We start from the raw sequence: 758 nt of genomic DNA on the forward strand, positions 1-758 counted from the left end.
GGGGGAGGAGGGAGAGGTGTGAGGGGAGAGAAGGGAGGGGGAGGAGGGGGAGGTGTGAGGGGAGAGAAGGGGAGGGGAGGAGGGGGAGGGGTGGGGGAAGGAAGGGGAAGAGGGGGAAGGAGGAGATGGAGGGGGAGGGGGAGAGGGAAGAGAAGGGGGAGGAGGGGGAGGAAGGGGAGGAGGAGACAGAGGAGGAGGGGAGAGGTGTGGGGGGGGGGAGGGGAGACCGCCTCTGCTCTGCATTCAACCTGGGCACTGAGCCGGGAAGAGCTGCCCCGTTGACCAGTGACGGGTCCTGGAAGGGGGACGTGCCTCCCCTGCTTTGGCGCAGCTTCATTTTCCCTCGCGTCTGCCCCGCGAGCCCTGTGCGCCCCGCACGCCCCGCGCACCCCGCACGCCCTGCCGGGGCAGGGAGAGGGGCGCGGCTCCCTTGCTCCGCTGTTTCACCAGCTCCCTGGGAAGCTCCTGGGGTTTGCACCTCGTCTGCTCGTGTGGGACTCAGTAACGCACTCCATGATCCTGGGGGGGGGCAGTTCAGCACGCCCCCCACTTTACAGACGAGGAAGTGGACGCTCTGTGGGGCTAAGGACGTTGGCTCTGGTGTTCGGCGGCGCTGAGGACAGGGCGCTCGGTGCCCACAGTGGCAGGACTCACCCAGGGCGTGGGTGGCCCTCCCGTGGCGGTGGGCACAGGAGACAAAGAGCACAGTGCAGGCTGGCCAGGAACGGGGTCTTTATTGGTGAACTCACCCAGCCAGC

The sequence above is a fragment of the Hyaena hyaena genome, unplaced genomic scaffold (genome assembly GCF_003009895.1).
Source record: "Hyaena hyaena isolate Hyena2069 unplaced genomic scaffold, ASM300989v1 scaffold_31, whole genome shotgun sequence".
Taxonomy (NCBI): domain Eukaryota; kingdom Metazoa; phylum Chordata; class Mammalia; order Carnivora; family Hyaenidae; genus Hyaena; species Hyaena hyaena.